At 41.2% G+C, this 19,719-nt stretch overlaps 1 protein-coding gene across 4 annotated transcripts in view; it reads left to right on the top strand.

Moving 5' to 3' along the window:
• arvcfb (ARVCF delta catenin family member b) overlaps positions 1 to 19,719 on the top strand; it is a 255,424-nt gene that overhangs the window by 93,818 nt on the left and 141,887 nt on the right. For all 4 annotated transcript variants that reach the window (XM_082555957.1, XM_082555958.1, XM_082555956.1 and 1 more), the window contains one exon: positions 8,902 to 8,997. The gene's annotated coding sequence lies outside the window, so the exon portion shown is untranslated. The remainder of the gene's footprint in view (positions 1 to 8,901; positions 8,998 to 19,719) is intronic.

Below are 19,719 nucleotides of genomic sequence, written 5' to 3'. Positions count from 1 at the left end.
GCCTGAAATATACTTCATACGTTTTTAGCTCTCTACTGACTTTGTGGCTTCAAATGTATTATCTCCCCCTGCTGGTAGTGCAACTTCTGCATGCAGTAATGCAATTTCTGCATGCGTGGACATTTCACGCTTTGCCTCTCCAAAACGTGAAATTTAATAGACACTGTTGTGCCTGGTAAACATTTTGCTGTGATACTAGGTTGCAAGTGGTTGCAGAAGAGGCCCCCCGTCTTCAAAACAACAATTTCAAAGGCAACAAGGCTGCAAGATCATTGCACATAGTTGTAATAATTTTGGTTGTGTCAGTAGTTTTTGTTGCTTTAACATTAATACTTTATTATTCACTTATCAGCAGTTTAACTATGCACTTATTAACTATTAATCATGGTTTTTTTTCCTCCTTAACTATGTGGAATGAACTGTATTTTGTAAAGGTTGATAAATGTAAAAAAACAAACAAAAAAAAACATACATGTAATCTCTTACTAATGTCATTTTTGTTTACTTTAACAGTAATTGCTTGTAACTATAAATTAATTTGTCTTTGAAATTAATTTAGTCACGTTGATAGTCATAGTGTTGTCTTGTGAGCTTTTTTAGGAGCCTTCAGTGGACTAAACTCATTAAAGTAGTTTAGACTTGATTCACTTCATCTGGCTAGAGTGAAATACTACATACACAATCATTAAGCATTAATAACAATCTAATAATGTAATGTCTATATAGTTTCCTATTACATTTTTTCTCTGCATGGGTCCAACTGAAAATAATATAAAATGAAAAGAAGTGAAAATTGAAATCTATTACACAGTAGCAGCCATTTCCCTTTTAGCTCTTTTTTTAGATGAGAACTGCTGCAGTGAATTACAGCTCCCAGAAAATGGAAATATGCAGAACAAATAATTGAATCCGAGACTTTGTGGACACAAGTCTGAAAATAATTGTACCATATATTTCCAGATGGCATTGCATGGTTGATCAAAATCTGATCGTACTTTTCCACCATTTATAATTCCATCAATTTTGACAAGATCCCCAGCACCACTAAAAAGAGCCCCAAAACATGACAGACCCTCAGCTGTGTTTTACAGATGTAGACACGCACTGTTGTGTGTCTCTCCTGACCTCCTCTGTACATATATTTCCAGTCCAGTTCTTGTATAATTTGGGGCACCTCAGTCTTTTCTCCCTGTTTCCCCTCAAGAATGGCTTCTTGGCAGACACCCTTCCACTGATTTACAAGAAAGTCTTGCTGTTTGGAAGCAAAGTATGAAGAAATTAGAGGTGAATCAAGACTTTTGCACAGTACTTTCTTTTTTGGATAACAAACGTTCACAATGGAGGAGGACTCTGCTGCTGCTGTGGCACCTGTACTGACCCTTCAGGTACACTCCAAACTGACACATGCACACACACAAACAAAACCATATCCGGTTCCAAGCCCCACTTCACATGAATGGCTGTGTTGTTGTGGTGTTTTTCACCAGTTAACTGCAATTAGACTTTGGATTGTCAACAATTAATCATTTGTTCTTCCCTGGAGTTTTTATCCATTTTCCACTGCTAACAATATGTCCTTCTTAATTACACAGTAATCGGTATAAACAGAGTGTTTATTTTTGTGTAATGAACTGTAACTCGTTAAAAAAAAAGGGAGCTGCATCACAGTCACCTTTAATTCAAGGTTGTTCAATGCATCATTTAAACCAAGCAAACTGGGTGAATTTTCAGTCTTTTTTATCAAACGTTTTAGACTGACGTCAAATTTAACAGCTTAAATTCTTTCTATATATGATTTTTTTTTATCCTGTCAGCCTGGGGCTATTTGAACAAATGATTTAAAGTATTAACTGCGAGTATAATTCATTTTTGTACATTCTGATCAGTATACCTCATAGTTTACCCACTTTTTCTTTGTGTTTGGTAATAAGAGTGTGACTGGCTTAGTGTGATGGCTCGTATTCTTATTTCTGCTGCAAAAATAGGCAGAACGGTGTTTGATTTTTGTTTGACGCCCTCCAGCATACACCTGCCTCCCGCCCTCCCACTTCTCATTTTCTGATACCCCAGATAACGCCGTCTGCTGTCTTTGCATATGCTGACAAGATGAGAGTGTTTCGCCAGGCTGCGGTGGTACACATTACATAACTGACAAAGGCAGGGTTGAGGCTGCCTGTCATGGGCAAATCCTCAGTTGGTTGTTTGAGTGAAAACAGCAGTTAAATACAAAAAGACACAAATAAATCCTTCCTTGGCAGCACTGTTGTTCAATGAGGGAGGCTGATCCTCCATATGCCTTATGTGATGCTGAAGGTGCTGTGGTTGAATTCACAATCACGCTCTCTGGGGCACACACACACACACACACACACACACACACACACACACTGTAAGAATTCCATAAATCCATACCCTGTGCTTTATTCAGTTGTCACCTGTTATCATTCGATCTTACTAAAACTGAGATTATTTGATATGTCACGGCGTTATCATTCGAGGGCTTTACGTTACCGATTATTCATCAATCTGTGACAGCGTTTTTAGCGCGTTACTGCCATTAATCATTTAGAAGGAGACGTTGTCAGCTTCTTTTTTTTATTACCAAGGCTGGATGACATCATTTTACTCCACTGACAACAGCTGAGTATTATGTTCTTGAAAACGGTGATGAATGTTTTCACGACTTCGCAGACAGTAATCACAGATAGATAGATTTACTTTCACTACCTGTGATAATAGTATATCCATTTAGGTCTACAGAAGTTTCTGCTAACCTCATCTGCCACATCTAATACTGAAATTCTGTCCCCGAGTTGGCAAAGTAAAACCGTGTGTCACAGGAGAGTGGACTCGAGGAGCAAAAATGGATCTGGTTACAGATTTCGTGCTGTGCCAAAGGCCCAGAACCCATCAGCGCTGAGTTTGGCGTTAACACATGCAGAGACAAGAAGTAGTACATTTTAGGATATTGCTTTTACTACTCACTTTGGATCCAGCCAGCTTGGTCAGGAATGTATTAGCCGAAATAGCCGGGATTACAGCCGTATTCTGTATAAATATGACCTAAATATCATTCGATTTTCCCACAAATCTTAAAAGTACATAGAAAGTAAAGAGAAGACAGTTATATAAATGAAACAATTTCTTACTTTTAATCACAGATTCATAAGTGACAGAGGTATGCAGATATGTGACTTCAGCACACTGGCTCAGTTTTGCTGCAATAACTGCAAAGAAATGGCTCCAGGTATTTCCACATTTCTTTTGGCCTACGGTCAGGACTTTGGCTTGTTCATTCCTTTCTCAGGATATTGTGTTAGCAGAAAGACTTCCAGGGATTTTTCCTTAGAATTTGCTTGCATAATTCAGAATTTAGCGCTCCATCGATGATAACAAGCCATCCTGGCTCAGACGCAACAAAGACAGGCCCAAACAATGCTGCTAATACAGTCATGTTTCATAGATGAGACAGGGTTGCTATATTGAAGGCCAGTATTTTGTGTAGTATTCAAGTGCAGCATTTTGCTTTCTCCAAACAGCAGACTTCTCCCTTAAACTAAAAACGTATATTTCAGTCTCATCCTCCCCCAAAACATTGTTACAGTTACCTTTTGAGATATTCATGTGATCTTTAGCAAGCTGCTGATATACAGCAGAGCCTTTGTTCCAGTGGCCTTCTCCCTGCAGCCCTGCCATTTACACCATTATTGTTGAGCGCTCTCCTGATGGAGAGCAGCCTTTAGTTACTTAAACAGCATGCCTGGTGTCACCCGATTATCGCTTTATTGATTGAAACTGTGTGACTCTGATTTCACCTCCATATTGATCACTGATCCTTGAGGTTCACATGTTGAACCCACATGTTGTGTATTGAAGAAACATTTGGTTTCCTCATGAGCACCGCGATATGATCTCAATCCGTACAGCGCCGACTTTTGTTTTGCTGGTTCTGGGATAAATAATGCCAACGTCAATAATCTGGTGTCTGCTACCATCACAAGGTCAGTGGATGCAAAGGGGAGCTCAAACATGAAGCTGTGATGTAACAAACCTAAATGATGGTTTCATTCTCACAGTCTGCTTGTAATAAATGTGTAACAAATTCAGCTGCTAAAATGTACATGAAAGACCTCTAAATCTGTGCGCAGTCCAAATAACAAACAAGCCAGGCAGTTTCTCCTCCTTCCCTGTGTGCACCTTTCAAACTCCTCAGCGAGCTCTGTTACACTGTTTTGGCAGGAACTCTTTCTCTCTATGCCTGGATTTTTATTTTTTTGTTCTTAGTTAACATCTTGAGAGGCATTTAGTTCTGATGAGGTGGAATATTTTCTTTCTGCCTTAAATGAAAGCAGTGTTAGCCAAGGTCAGCTCTTCACGATGAGAAACCTGAGCTTCTCTTCTTTTCCTTGTGAGCCGAGCCTCTATGTTTGTCTGGACTAACAATGACGCTCTGTAGTTTCCTTGTGTAGCTGCTGCACTTTACAAACACATTCTGCACACAGGGGGAGCATTTATAGTACAATGTGTCTTAGCTCTGCTTTCAGCTGTGCAGTTACCTTGAACTGCGGAGATGTCAAGGGATTCAGTCTTAGAACAGCACGTTCCAAACAAGTTCCAATAAGGTGCAAGTTTCTTTCTTTCTTTCTTTTTAATCTATGAGAAGACAGACAAGGCTATTTGAGTCATATATAAACCTGAGGCATAACAATATTCCTCTCAGTGGCTTCAGCTGCTGTGTCCACATAATAAAGTTTGTTTTTGTGTTGGTACAGTGTGTCTTCCTTATAGCTCTCTGGACTAATATGCTGTGCTGTTTTGGGGTGGGTTTCCTGTTAGAGCACCGTATAGTTAGAGTTCGAAAAGTGCTTTGTTAGGGTTAGGCTAAGTTTCTTTGAATGTGAGGTTAGTTATTTCTGCCTCCAGAGTATATCTCAGCTGGTGTATCTATGTGTTGTAAAATGCTATAATGCTGTTAAAACACGCCAAACAACATCCTAGCAATACAGCATACTGTCTTCTGAATCATTATCGTAAAATGCATGAGGTTTTGTACCTTAATCTCCGACAACCTGTTTTATAATTTAAGTTATATATATATTGTGTTGGACCGTAACCCCAATGCATATTAATCCTCTTTAGTTTATATTTTAGCATTTACGTTTCACGTTGCATTTACATATTTGCCCAAACAATTAGTCAGATTGCACAGATGCAATCACAAGTAACCTTCGTATGCACCTCCAGTTCTGTTCGAGTGCAAAGAGGCGCTGACAGCTGAAGAAAGGCCTTGATCATTGTAGCATTCCCCAGACAGTCAGACCTTCAGTCAGTCAGTCAGTCAGCTCGCTAGCTAACCCTCACTCAGCATTCATTATTAATCACAGAATTACACTGGGGCGCTCTGTGGATTGAAGGGGGACAAGTCGTGATAGAATATGCAATTGTCTGCATAATACACAGCAGGCGAGGTATCAGGCGCTGATATGAAGCACGAATATTGCATGAGATTTCTGCACTTATTACTGTCAAATGATGGTGGCGGCGTCAGGGGCAACGGCGAACACTGTGAGCGCAATTCACAGAACCAAGAGCAGTGTAAATAAAATCTGATTGGCTGGGGATATTGTGTGTATAAAAATCAGCTTGAGGCATGCAGTGATTTGCCCACGCAGAAAACTTTGTTGAACCTACTAGCTTACAAAAATGTGTTCTTGTCCACTCGTATTCCTCCGTGCTGCCCAGTGATGGACGTTGAAGCATTATGACCTCCGAAGCTTGAGCAATATGTTAGAATTGGCAATTTACCAACACCTCTTTAGCTACAGGAAGCTTTGACTGCCAAGTAAATAGTCACAGTCTCCCACTGATAACCTGTGGTCAGCTCCACAGAATTGTGTGGGAGGTAAGCACCATTAGCTAGGATGAGACAGGAGTGTCATTCATTCATTCATCACAAATGACTGTTGATCTTTTCATTCCCAAACCGGCTTGTTGTTCCGCTGGCCTGCCACTTACAAGAGCATTGCATCATTTTAAATAGAATCAAATGCGTATGAATCAAAAGGAAACTCTGAGCCGTGACTGTGTGTTGACATAATCTCGATTCAAGAGCGATGTAAGGCCTCCTCTAGAATCCGACGAGACACAGAAAGAGAGAGAGAGCAACAAGGTGAGAACTAATGCAGCCGGGTTTAGCTTCGCCTTTGATGTTTGTACCAGCAATCCAAGGTGCTCAGAGCCTATCTGTCCTTGAAGTGAACACACCCAGGAATCCCTGGAGAGGAGGAAGATATTCTAATCATTGAAAAAACTAAAACGTAGGGAGGAAAGTTTACTCCCCCCCCCCCCCCCCCCCCATCATAGTTAATGAAACATTGCGTGCCATCACTACTCACGATGCATATTTGGCCTGGAGTTAGAGCGGCATCTGGAAATACTTAACATGGCGAGCGCGGTAGTTTATGTAGCAGATGACCATGAGTTCATGCAGACTTTAGGTGGTTATATTTGCTAAATTGTCCAAAAAAGTCTTTAAAATTCAGGTGATGTGGGACAATTTCTTTCTTCTCTCACGCTTCATCTACTTCACAGACAAGTAACTCTTTTGAAATCTGTTTTTTTTTTTTTTAAATCAAAAATCTGTCAGAATCCCAGTTGTATCTGTGCCGAGCTACTATTTAATATTTTAGGTGAACTACTGATGAACTCAATTTAGGAACTGTGTTTATTGAGTGCAGTGTTTCTTGATATGAGGCAATTTTTAAGGAACCGTTACATCCTACTAAAACCATAGCTCTGAAATGAAAGTTGGCCTGCAAGGAAGTGTTTATACGCTTGTGTTTGATTTCATCATCAGTGACATCTTCAAGAGTCTAGTCAATCAAGCGGTTTTGCTGCCAGGCTTTTGTTTTCTCGGCCATCAAAGGAAGAAGAGCCTCTGGACAGGTTTACGTGAATGGCAGAATGATTCATCCCATGGTATGAAGCATCAAAACCAATTTGCACTGCAGTATTGGACACTGGCCTTTTTTCTTTCTTTCTGTCTGTGATGTCTATATTTCGGAGGCGTTACAGTGTGAATATTAAGGTCAGCTTGACATATTGGTTGGTTGAAAGTAGAGAGTGTGTTCCCTAATTATTAAGAATAACATATTCGTCAGAGTTCTGTCAGTCTCCTGTATTTATTTAGGAATAAATCAGCAGGCACAGTTTTTTTTTCTAGGGGTCTTTCTGGGAGAATATTAGTGTCTGGAAAAATATCAGCATGTTTTCTACCTACTGATATGAACAGAAAAAGAAAATAGAGCACAAGTTCCTCAAAAAACCAATTATGAACTTTAAAAAATGAAAGTTATATTTGTCCATATTCGATGGAAACGCACAGAAAGGTCTAGTGGATCTAAAATTTAACCTTGTGGTACAGTACAAGTTAAAAGTGAGTTTAACTTGAAAGAAGCATGACAGCATCTCCAAGGATTGTGCTTTATATGTCTTTGAAATAACAGCTCTATGACAGATTTAAGTAGCCAGGTTTCCTTGTCATTTTTTAAAGGGTCTAGAGCAGAAGTTCTTCAGGCTTTCTGAAGATTCTCAGAAGGTTTTTTGAGGGGGACACTGGCATTGGGGACCATTTTTAGGGGAATGTTTTTTCACCAACAAAGTGATTAGCCAAAAACGTGAAAACTATTAGTTAAAATGTGGCTTATTTTGGCATCATGGGCAGTATGTCCTTAAATTTGTGGAAACTGGATAACAACATGCATCTTTAGCTGATCCATCTACTGTTTGCTGAAGCCTCGATCAGAAATGGTCTCAGTGGAAAGGTGGCTGTCATGAATCTGATCTGGACTGATCAACAGGTCTAATGGATTGATTCCAAATTGGTTACGAATAACTGTCAGTACATATGGAGCATGTGAGGAGAGAGGTGAGTGTCTACAGCCATCTCTGAACCACGGTTGAGGCCCTGTCATGGTTTGGGGCTTTATTTCAGTCAGTGTCGTTGGGGATCTTATTAAAATTGATGTAATTATGAACGCAGAAAAGTACGGTCGGATTTTGATCCACCAGCATGGCAATGATTTCAAACACATAGTCACTGCAGTAAAAGCCTACATAGATAGAAAAACACAGAGTGGAGCACAGTCAGTCGTGGACTGGCCTCCCCAGAGTCCGGACCTCAATGTTACTAAAGCAGTGTAGGGTCATCTTGACAGAGAACACAACAAAATAAAGTCAGTGTCCATAGAAGAGCTTTGAATGTCCTTCACAAGCGCTGGAGAACTATGAAGGGCTCTTAAAAGGAGTTTAAGAGTGACTTCCCATTTATGTATGCACATGTTTCAATAACTCATTGCACTAACTTCCCATTTACCTAGAAAAAAATGTGGTTGTGCAGGAATTTGCATACTAATACATATCGACTATGCAGTGTCAGCATCTTTTTTATTTGTATTGATTTTTCTCAACATTTTGTGATCTGTTACTCAAATTTTTTTGGTTCATGGTTGTGTCAAAATAGATAGCAGCTGTTGGCCCACAGTACATTTTAAAGACATGATTTGGATAATTTAGTAAGCGTGTGCATCATTCCAAAACTTACAAAACATCCATCTTGGATTGCCTTAGTCCCCACAACAACGCAGCACATTTTTAAAAATTAATTTAAACAGTTTGATGACTAAAATCCCACGCTGCTCCAACAAATAACAAACGTAACCTTATGTGGTGTTCTCATGTCCCTTTAGTTTACAGAGCAATTGAAACTCCTTTATGCAACATCCCCTGACATCTACATGTCACAATAAAGCTTCTCGACTGCGGCTAGCCCCGGCATGTAGTGCAAGGGCCCAATTAGTCCTACTTGCAGCTTTAATTTTTCATGTTGTGTTTAATCCACAGATCTTCCCTGGCAGACTGAACAAACGAGTTGACTCCAACAGAGCTACGCCTCTCTTCAGTCTACTTGTGGTCTGACGGCACTCACCAACATCAAAGGTAAGCCCCCCTTTCTCTCTACACCTCCTGCTTCCTTTAATCACTTTGTTCAGTTCATCATTGCTGTAATTGCATTTCCTGATTTTTTTCCCCTTGTCTTGCAAATCCGAGACTTTGCTTTCTCTGTTATCGCGCCTCGAAGGAGCTTCCTTTCAATTGGCTTTGTCGCTCAGGTGCCTTATGTGCTTTTTATGTCAATACATTGAGAGGCGTTTTCTCTCTAGTAACTGTGCTCTTATTTCAGCGATCCACACAGTTAAATCACTGGTGGTAAATGTCAGTAGAAAAGCAATGTTAGCTCTCTGCACAGACTGTAGTGTGTTTTAGAGGTGAACGGGAGATGACGTCGTTCTGGTCCAGTTTCTAAAAACAAACTGTGTAATTGAGTATTTGAGGTGTGAGTCAGTCATATATACAGTGGGGCAAAAAAGTATTTAGTCAGCCACCGATTGTGCAAGTTCCCCCACTTAAAATGATGACAGAGGTCAGTAATTTGCACCAGAGGTACACTTCAACTGTGAGAGACAGAATGTGAAAAAAAAATCCATGAATTCACATGGTAGGATTTGTAAAGAATTTATTCGTAAATTAGGGTGGAAAATAAGTATTTGGTCACCTCAAACAAGGAAAATCTCTGGCTCTCACAGACCTGTAACGTCTTCTGTAAGAAGCTTTTCTGTCCCCCACTCGTTACCTGTATGAATGGCACCTGTTTGAACTCATCATCTGTATAAAAGACACCTGTCCACAGCCTCAAACAGTCAGACTCCAAACTCCGCCATGGCCAAGACCAAAGAGCTTTCGAAGGACACCAGGAAAAGTATTGTAGACCTGCACCAGACTGGGAAGAGTGAATCTACAATAGGCAAGCAGCTTGGTGTGAAAAAATCAACTGTGGGAGCAATCATCAGAAAATGGAAGACATACAAGACCACTGATAATCTCCCTCGATCTGGGGCTCCACGCAAGATCTCATCCCGTGGGGTCAAAATGATCATGAGAACGGTGAGCAAAGATCCCAGAACCACACGGGGGGACCTGGTGAATGACCTGCAGAGAGCTGGGACCAAAGTAACAAAGGTCACCATCAGTAACACACTACAACGGCAGGGAATCAAATCCCGCAGTGCCAGACGTGTTCCGCTGCTGAAGCCAGTGCATGTCCAGGCCCGTCTGAAGTTTGCCAGAGAGCACATGGATGATACAGCAGAGGATTGGGAGAATGTCATGTGGTCAGATGAAACCAAAGTAGAACTTTTTGGTATAAACTCAACTCGTCGTGTTTGGAGGAAGAAGAATACTGAGTTGCATCCCAAGAACACCATACCTACTGTGAAGCATGGGGGTGGAAACATCATGCTATGGGGCTGTTTTTCTGCCAAGGGGACAGGACGACTGATCCGTGTTAAGGACAGAATGAATGGGGCCATGTATCGTGAGATTTTGAGCCAAAACCTCCTTCCATCAGTGAGAACTTTGAAGATGAAACGAGGCTGGGTCTTCCAACATGACAATGATCCAAAACACACCGCCCGGGCAACAAAGGAGTGGCTCCGTAAGAAGCATTTGAAAGTCCTGGAGTGGCCTAGCCAGTCTCCAGACCTCAACCCCATAGAAAATCTGTGGCGGGAGTTGAAAGTCCGTGTTGCTCGGCGACAGCCCCAAAACATCACTGCTCTCGAGAAGATCTGCATGGAGGAATGGGCCAAAATACCAGCTACTGTGTGTGCAAACCTGGTAAAGACCTATAGTAAACGTTTGACCTCTGTTATTGCCAACAAAGGTTATGTTACAAAGTATTGAGTTGTATTTTTGTTATTGACCAAATACTTATTTTCCACCCTGATTTACGAATAAACTCTTTACAAATCCTACCATGTGGAATCATGGATTTTTTTTTCACATTCTGTCTCTCACAGTTGAAGTGTACCTCTGGTGCAAATTACTGACCTCTGTCATCATTTTAGGTGGGGGAACTTGCACAATCGGTGGCTGACTAAATACTTTTTTGCCCCACTGTATGTGCAAGACAAAAGCAATTCTCAAGTCTCAGTTAAGTTCCACATTGATGTGGTGGAAATAATTAAGTTCATTGCTTCTTCCGAAGCTTTTAAAAGAGCAAATATCAAATATCTTGATCATCAGAAAAGAATGCATTGTAATTATGAATGAATCAGTGCCTGCTGTGATTAAATTAAGACCTGGGCTTTAATCCAGTTTCTCTGATGCCTTGCTGTGGCTTATCTACCATATCAAAACCTGTAGACTATGTTACACAATCTTATTCAACAGACTCCCAGTTAATTTAGTTAGGGTGTTATCAGAGTCTAGCTGACTTACTAATGCCAGTATCTTGCTAACCACAAACACATAATGTTTAAGAGGATCTAGTCCCTCTGGATCAATCATAACATAAAATCTACTTGCATCACAGTGGCTGTGCTTAATAAACATTCATGAGGTCTTTGAGTGCACTGGCATTTTTATATAGCTTTATAACAACACAGCAAACAAAGTAATGGCAGCCTACTGGGCTTACAGTTCAAATGAATGTGGCATTTAAGTTATATTGCATATTGTATCTACATCATGGTAAAAAGAAAAGTACACCCTCTGTCAATTCCAAAGTTTTATATATCAGGGAATAATAAAAGATTCTCTAGAATTTACCAGGTCTTAAAATGATGTAACAACTTGAGGTGACATTGTTTATTTTATTATTTATTAAGTCTTGTGTATTTATTTAACAATAATGCAGAAGCAGTGTTTGGAAAGCTGACTCTACAATACTTTGGGATAAAGAGGAGTTCATGGTAGACTGCAAAACAAGCCCAAATAGAGAATAGAATAGAATAATCCTTTAATTGTCCCACAAGGGGAAATTTGGTTGTAACAGCAGCCAAAAAGACACATATACAAACAAACAGTAGACAGGACACAGAACAGAAACATACACAATTTTTCTTACATATTTACATTAAGGACAATGGTTACCATATACAGAGAGTACTGTACAGTTATTAAATTAAATAAAAATAACTACAGATAAGAGGCAAACCAGGTTGTAGTGCGAATCGGTTAATTAACTTATTGCAGTTGCAGCGCAGATGTAAACATCTGTTTGTTGGGAGCAGTTCTGATTGTACAGTCTGACAGCTGCAGGGGGGAAGGACCTGCGGAAACGCTCCTTCATGCATCTAGGATGCAGCAAATCATTACTCTACCACTACCATGCTTGACAGGTGATATGAGGGGTTTTTGCAGTGTTTTACCAAATGTAGCACTTTTTTTTTTTTTTTTTTTTATCAGAAAGACAAGACTTTCTCCTAAAAACTCTTACAAACAAGCCACATTTATTCAGTCTCGTTCCAATTGTAATATTATGAACTTTAACATTTAACTGAAGCTAACTGTTAACTGTGAGGTATAGCTCTTAGATTTTTTTTAAGTATTGCATGCGCTGACCTTTGGATGAATTTGCTTGGACATCTACTCCTAGGAAGATATGTAGCTGTTTTGAATGTTTTTCACATGTGAATAATTTTTCTCACTGTACAGCCTTCTATTTCTTTTGGCTGCTCACTTTTGGACACCACAGCGGCTCATCTGCCTCACTTTGATCCTGTCTCTAGCATCCTCCTCTGTCATAGAAAGTGTCACGAGCTGAAAGCAGGGACTCAAGCGCAGAGCAGGTTGATGTCTCAGAACACGATTTATTTACACACCCGTGCAATAATATATACAGTGACGGGAAATTCAGGGTTCCAGGGGATTAGGGGAAGGCTCTCTCTCTCTCACGCTCGCTCACGTCCTCACACACGTTCGTACCGCGGGGAGGTCACAGGTCCGGGAAGATAAGCTGGAACAGGGAAAGGGAGACATCAATCACAAATCACGAAGGCATAAAGGTGTAAGACCACGGGAGCTGGAAAGGTAGACTAACGTCAGTAGCGCAATCATCCCGCGATGAGAGGATCTGTGACCCAGCCTCAAGTAGAAGACGGATAATCAGCTGATCGCCAACAGCTGTGAGAGCCAAGGGCGGGAGCCAGCTGTGAGCTCCGCCCAGGCAGAGAGATAGGGGGAGAAAGAGAGAAAAAACACAAGTGTAGCCTTGTGAGGCCGGCTGGGCAGGCACGGGGACCATGACAGAAAGCCTCTGCTCGCCCTCCTGCCATATATTCATGACTCTTTTCTTTCTCACTGTAGAATCGTGGAATCTTTTGGAAACAGCCTTATAACCTTTCCCTGTCAGCAGCAAACTCTAAGATCATTGCTGATGTCTTTCCTGCTTGGCATTGTGTTAACACACACCTGAATGCCCAAACCAGCAAACTGGTAAAACCTCTGCTTTTTCTGAGGCGCTCACACTTGCTACTTACTCTCTTAAATCCTATATAAGCAGTAATCGTCTGCTTAGTTTCTTAAGACTGCTTCTGCATTTTAGTATATGTCATGTTTTGTAGCTTGTCTCAGGTTTTATTTGCCATATTTTGTAAAGGGGTGTACTTTCTCTTCACCATGAGGTTACTTTGTATGTAATATGAAGTACTTGCATAAGATTTTCCACATTATACAGGACAGGTAAACACCAACTGAATTTCTTTTCTTCTAGCTGTGAAAATGTTTAGTTATGGAGCCCACACCTCGCTAAGCTTTGCTTATCCTGGTGTCACTCAACAATGCTCCTGTGGGCATTAGCACTCACTTTAATGTTCCTCAAAGAAATGCAACAGGAATACTAAATCAGAGGGAGGATCAGTCCCGGTGACCGTGCATTTCTTTCTTTTATTTCCTGTTGCATCTCTGTTGGAAGTGTTCAGAGCATCTTTGCATATCGGATATGTACTGGAAATGGCAGTCATCTTTCAGTAACATGTATTAAATAGCAATTCACTTAAAAAAAATGCTTTTTTTTACAAGTGTTTGATGAATCCTGTGTCATTTTTTCAAAGACAAAAAGAAACTATAAACTATCACTTCATCACTATAGTATCTGCAACGGCCTGCAAGTCCCACTTCAAGCTGACTTTCATGTTCTTGAGTAGCTCTTGAGCAGCTTATAAAGGTTTCCTGTGGCTGAGCAAAAATATCCAACACAGCAGCTAAGTGTCTGTCATTATAATGAATCACTTAGCTGTCAGTCACACTCCATGAGAGCTTTGACGTATTGGACTTCTTAGCAAAGGGTAAAAAAATCTCTTAAATGGCTGAAATTACTGGCTCTGCGATGACACTTTAAGGTGGAGCAATACTACTAATATTTCCAATTTGTCTTCTGACTATATGAAACGTCAACAGCGGAAAGAGATTAAAGACTGCACACACACACACACACACACACTCTAGGAGGAGCAGGTGCTTTTAAGTACCCAATTGTGCCGCTGTGAGCTGCATCCTCAGATGTGCATCAGATGGGTTTAGGCAAAGAATTAATTTGAGCTGCCTCTAGAAGGGGTAAATTGGCAGTAAGGGGTGGGGTGGACTGGGGGAACAGCACCACCCACCTAGTCCCTAATCAGGTGAATGTTCCTAACTCAATATCGGGCACCAATGGTCACACTCAATTATCCTCATCCTCTACCTCCCAATCTGTTCCCCCAATTCCCTAATAACCCCCTAGCCAACTCCCTCAAGATATGAGGCTTCTGCTCTTGTTGGCCTCCTCAGGAGCAACACATCCAGTCAGTCTTTGGTCTCTGATTCTTAAAATTTACCAAAGTCAAAATGAAAACAGTGGATATTTGGGGAATATGTAAAAAGTTTAAAGATTCACACTTAGCATGAATACTGGGAAAAGGCAATAATAGCTCTGTTGTAAACTAACCTGATGTGAACCTGAATCTCACAAATTAGCATGCCATATTTTATGTTTTATCTTGATTGAAAATTAGATCATGATAAATCAAACACTGGAAAAAATCCTAAAAACTAATATCGCATCATTTGACTCGCCTTAAACTTCCAAAATACCTCCCGGCTGCAAAGCATTAAGGGTTTAACACCCAGTCCTCAGTGGAATAACGGGTTATTTTTACAGATGCACTTGGCAAGTTTCCACATTGGCTGTTTCAGATGGTGATACGAGGTAAACTGCTGGTGTGTGTCTGTACACAGCACTGCTTTACACCAGAGGAGGAAAAGAAAGGACAGAGCTCAAATCTTTGCCGTTCCACCTTTCCACTGGTCAGAGCCTTTGTGTAATTTAGGCAGATAACCAGACCGCTGGCGCCTCACTCCTTTCAAGCTGTTCTTGAGAATAACATCAGTTCAAATGTCTGCCAGTTTACTACAGAGAGGGGTTTGATGGCAGAGGGTCTTGTCATTGGAAGATTTGTTTTAGGGGAGTCCAACAGACCTGATGAATAAAGTGCCAGGGATTTATTACAGGATTTTCCAGCAGGCCTTTGAAGTGAGCGACTGCTGCCTCTCATCTACCAATCCACACTCAAAAATGTGGCCGTGTGGATATATTTATTACCGGGCTATTTTTAGAGCGGTGAGTTTTTGCTAAAGCGAGTTCACTGCTGAGGAAAAGCCTTGCAACAGCGCAAGTGAAGCGTCAGCTCTGCACATGGAATATGAGCTTGTTTTCCTTTTAATTAAAGATGTTTACGCCTTAAGAGTAGTGAGATGTAACCCACTTCTCTTTGTGGAATTAATTAAACAGTTTTCTTTTTTTTCTTTCCTTTTTTAAATATCATCTCTTTGATTAGTTTTCATTCCTTCCACACATAAACTTCATGTAGTGGCACACACAAGTGACACTCCACACCCCTGGAGTTGTATTTTGATATGTTTCCACCACATAAAGTTTGGGAGTAATTAGGGTGTATCTAAGAACATGGCTATGTTTTCATCCCCTCTGACCCAGGCCGTTATCAAACATCTGCTGAACCAAAGCCAAAAATAAAAAACGAGGGCTGTCATGGTGGAAGAGGGGAATTCTTCAGATGCCCCCTCCCTGACCATTCTGGGCTATTTTAAGTATGGCCAGAAGTTGGTGTGTAATGATAAGCTGTGGGGCGTAGCTGACATGCCTGCCATATAATTCCCTTTATGACTCAGGAAGCAATGGTTACATTGCCCCCCTAACCCTCCAGGGGTGTGAATCATTAGAGTCTGTCCGCAAATATGCCCAATCAACATGGCCTATGGGACTCTATTTCTGTCACTTATCTCAAGTAGTGGATAACTTTGAAAACAGACAAGGATGCTATTTTTGAGCGCAGTTTTCCATTTCCCAGCCCTGTTTCCATTTTGAAACCTGACCGGCTGATTACCGTAAACTCAAACCAGACATAAATGTTTTAGGAAGAACAATTCATTTAAAAATACTCGATTCTCGAGAGTTATAATGAGAGATTTTGTTCCTGTAAACAGAAAATGAAACATTTTCTTTTGTTCAGATGGTTGTGGAGTTTAACTTTGGAAGCACATTCTCCTTGGTAGTATTGCAAGAAAGAGCCAGACTCCACTCCAAATAAATAAATGATCAGCATGTAGGAAACTTCAAAGAGGGATTGTGTGCTTCAAAGGCCCTTATTGGTGCTCACCGGATCCTATTGTAAAAGAAGGCTCTTTTTATGCACACATGTACACACCCTTTGAAAGCCATACATTCTGTTTTGGTATCCAAAGCTGTTTAAGATTCAAATGCTTGCATCTGCATTGGTGAACCCCTGCTGAGCTAGACCGCCTCCTCGAGACAAGATCAGCTAGAAAATATCCAGAATGCTTTGATATAATGCAACTGCTGACTGAGTGTCAGCTCTTGATTTTTGTAGAGAACCTTCTTGTTTAACCTTCTAGTGTCTGCCACGTCAACCAATATGCAGTATACAGCATATCATGACTTTTAAATGAATGCAAATGTCTTTACTGATGCACACGGGAAAAAATGACAGTTTCTTAACATGTCAGGTCGTTAAAAACGTGACAGTTTGTTGGAAAAATATCTATATTTTTGTTTATTGGGCAATCCACTCTGGCAAAATTGGAATGTTTTAAATATTTTTTCTTCTTTTAACTGTGTTTTTCTCCCACCACAGACTTTCTCTATCAGTTGCTATTGCACGCTAACAATACATTTTCAATTAATCACATTATCACCCTTCACCAGTGAACAGGGGAATCTGGAGGCCCTGGGATAGCTGCCAACTTTGCATGATTAATGTTCTAGCTGTAAAAAATGGAGCTACACTTTGAGTAATGAAGCTTTTTTTTTAAAATATAAAAAGCATTTTTTTATTTTTTAATAAAATGTGGACAAACTTTAATAATGTGATGATGCTCCAATACTTGTTTCTTTACCTTTGAGTTTACTACAAAGTCAGGTAGTTAAAAGAGCCGTTTGGTGTTTTCTATGTTTCACTTCTGTTTTAATCTCTTCCATTTTCTCTTTTGTCTTCCCTTCATTTCTCTTCCCCTCTCCCAGCTCTCTGTTCCTTTTGCCGTTTCATCCCTCTGCTTCTGTTTTGAGAGAGGGATGTCTCTTTTCTAACAGCTCTCAGCCTGCTTATCTACTAGGTCTGTATTACTGTGGGTTTTGTATGTCCAACCACCCATTTGTTATTGTGCTGTCAGCCCCCTCGATATCACACCACCATCAGTTATGAATATCGGGCTGTGTGTGTGTGTGTGTGTGCCATTGATGTGCTCTGTAGCCTGCTAATGTTATTTGGAAATCCTGATTGTTTATGATAGATGGCGTGTGCGTGTGTGCCTGATACCAGGCCTGGGTGTCCGTTTGGGTGGCTGTGGGAATCTTGCATGTGTTGGATTTGTGCCTGTAACAGCGCCTGTGTGTCAAAATGCATTATGGCTCTCTGCATGACTATATCCAATGACAGCGCCGTTCCTCCACGCTTATGCCTATGACTGTTCATTTGTAGGGCTGAGATCGTATCCAGAAAGAAAACAAAACAAACAAACACAAAAAAAATCTTTGCTTTTGTGAGTCTCCACTGTGCTGTTGCATCCCCTTTGTTGTTTTTAGAACTGGTGGATTAGGTATTTATTTTTCATCCCTGATATTCTTGCAGATCTGCAGTGAATGCTATCTTCGGTGCCAGGATTGTCTTAATTATAAGAAAGGCTCAAACTTCTGAAAGCAAACACATAATTGGCACCCTGCAGTGCATCCTCATTAATGTGTTTGCTGTGCTGGCCTGCAGTATCAGAGACTTTGTAGTCACCCTTTATGAGGAGAATCTGAGCATGTCCCTTCAGGGTGTTGGCTGGAGAACGCACGGTCAGAGTGACAAAGATTTGTCTGTAACAGATACACTCTTTGTGTTATAACCCTGTTTCCCTTATCCAGTCACCCACCCTAATTGTTCTATTTTCATCTGTCACGGTGGTGTTTGTTAAAGCTTGTGTATCCTGTCTTGGCCAGCAAACAAGCCGTTTGTTTTGACTTTGATCTGGAGGCATGCGTCAGCCATTTGATGTCACTCATCCAGCCTTTTTTGGGTCTGGGTGTGTTAAATGACCTGGTGCCCCCTCTTCCTCCCCCTTTTCTTCCCTTGGAAGATCTGTAAAACCGCGACCGACACTGAACATGGAGGATTATGATGTTCGCTCAGCCGCCAGCATCCTGGCCTCAGTGAAAGAGCAGGAGGCACGTTTCGAGCAGCTGACCCGCGCCCTTGAGGAGGAGCGTCGCAACGTCAACCTACAGCTAGAGCGTGCCAATCTGCCTCCCAACCCCCCCACCAGCCAACCACTACCATGGCAGCAAGTGGTGATGCAGGTAAACGATGCCAGCACACTGGCCGACCACCCCCCTCCACTCCTTGTCCTTTTCAACCACCAACCTGCGCTATCATGTATCTCCCTCCATGCATCTCTCTCAAAAGTGACACCTCTTCTGCTCTCGCCTTCCATCTGAGCCGGCTCATCCCATCACCATGTTTGCTCGTGGTCATTGCTTTTCATCATTCGTGGGACCCCCCGCAATCTCTCTGTTCAATTTCCCTGTAATTTTGATACTTGTACCCATTGTATGACTCCAATGTCCTGGATGGTGTTCAGTAATCTGCTGTGCGGTGACTCATCTTTAAAAGCGAGCTAATGAGATTCAACCTCTCATTCTGTCTTCTTTCGCCCCCTCCTTCTATGCCACTGCCATCCAATCCCATCTCCTTTCGCCCACTGGTCTTTGATATTGTCTGGTGGTGGTGCTGATTGGATGTGGCCTTTTGCCCAGCCCTGGCCAGCGTCTGGGGGACATTAGATTCCTGGCGAGGGTTTCTGTCAATACTGGCTGACTCTGCAAGAGCAGGAAATGCAAGATGTAGAAATAAGACAGCTGCAGTCTCCTTAAAAATGACAGCAGTCACAACATGCACATTCATTGCATGCTACAAACTGATGGAAAATGTTGCAATTAGAGCTTTTTTTGTTAAGAACGCCCTGGTCAGGTGACATGAAGTCTTATTTTTCTGCTTATTTTCAGTCTTTGAAGATCTGACTAACCTACACATTTCAATTTTGCTGACTTTCCCAGGCATAATCACTTCTTTGAAGAAACCCTTTCAGACTGTACACATGTTTTACTAACTAGAATTTGAAAGCACAGTTTGGTGATGCCGCACCTGTGGTGCTTGGATACATCACCTTTAATCACAGAGAAGGAGGCGGTCTCATGTATTATTGATATAGCAAGACGTGCAGAGAGAGAAATGCTTTGTCTACATTTGCCTGTGCTTGTATTTGCCC

This window comes from Aulonocara stuartgranti, assembly GCF_965226115.1.
Source record: "Aulonocara stuartgranti genome assembly, chromosome: 12".
Lineage (NCBI taxonomy): Eukaryota > Metazoa > Chordata > Actinopteri > Cichliformes > Cichlidae > Aulonocara > Aulonocara stuartgranti.
The sequence above is the reverse complement of the archived record's forward strand: the minus strand, read 5'-3'. Positions and strand labels throughout refer to the sequence as shown.